We start from the raw sequence: 1,274 nt of genomic DNA, 5'->3' as shown, positions 1-1,274 counted from the left end.
AGTTAGATGAGGTATGGCACACCATTTAATTTAATTCTTCAGAATGAAGTTCTACATATTAGGTACATCTGGCAGTTATGTAAGCATAATTTGCCATTCACTTGAGTAGCTCATTTGATCCTAACTTTCTCTGATACCCTATGCTCCCCCAAATATGACAGGCCCATGTGAACTACATTACTGATACTCATAGGCTTGATCTAGCTAATCAATGGGCAGTGGCAGAGAGGAAGTTTTTGGTTCACAAAGAATTAGAACTATCCCAATGTGGAATGAGCTGCTTTGGGATATGATTTATTTTTCATCACTGTATATCCTTCCATGAAAGCTGAATAATGACTTGTTCTGGATGTTTTAAATAGAATGTTGGTTCAGCTACAGCCTGTATTAAATGTGATCTGATTTCCATGAATGTGTCTGGGTTTCTGATTCTGTTTTATATTTGGAAGTATAATCAAAAATATTTTTTTTTTGTGGAAGGTCCTTGTCACAAAGTAATGTATTTGAAGGTCCTCACATTAATAGTTTACTTTTGAGGCAGTGCTACATAGAAGATGAAGCATGGGTCTCAAAATCAGGAAGATATGGATTCTAGTCCTATTTATTAGTTGTGTGACTATGGTCAATCATTTAGGCTATCACTTCCCCCAGTAACTTTCTAAAACTAGGTTGGTAGTGAGTTTCCTCTTTAGAAGTTTCCTATACCATTAAAATCACATATCTAGACCAACGCCCCCCCCACTTCCTGCACCAAAGCCTTTTATTTAACAATCATTTACACGATATGATAATATTGGAAAATAATTTTACTTGAAACTGAAAACTTGTGATTGAGTCAAGATTCTGACATTTACTATGTATGACCTTGAACAAGGAGCTTAGATATGTAGAGATGATGATAAAATAGCATTTATTTAACTGTAATTTGACTTTAAAATAGTGCTAATTATATTTTATTAATTAACCTCTTACAGTTATTATAGGGATGAGATGCTAGGTTTCGAAAGCACTTTAAAATTATAAAGCACCATAGAAATGTAAAATATAGTTATAATTTAGCTCACTTATATGAGTATACATACTTTGAAAATCATTTATTGGTATATTTCTGGCCATCTAGGAGTCAATATTTCATATATGATGACTTTGACATGAATGCACAAGGAAAAAGCTGGTCAGTAAACACATAAAGATAGTATAGATTTCCTTCCTTCCTCCTTCCCTCTGTCCCTCCTTCCCTTCCTTCCTTCCTTCCTTCCTTCCTTCCTTCCTTC

Source organism: Vombatus ursinus, unplaced genomic scaffold (assembly GCF_900497805.2).
Source record: "Vombatus ursinus unplaced genomic scaffold, bare-nosed wombat genome assembly UNPS02015415.1, whole genome shotgun sequence".
NCBI classification, from domain to species: domain Eukaryota; kingdom Metazoa; phylum Chordata; class Mammalia; order Diprotodontia; family Vombatidae; genus Vombatus; species Vombatus ursinus.
Note: the sequence above shows the minus strand (reverse complement) of the source record.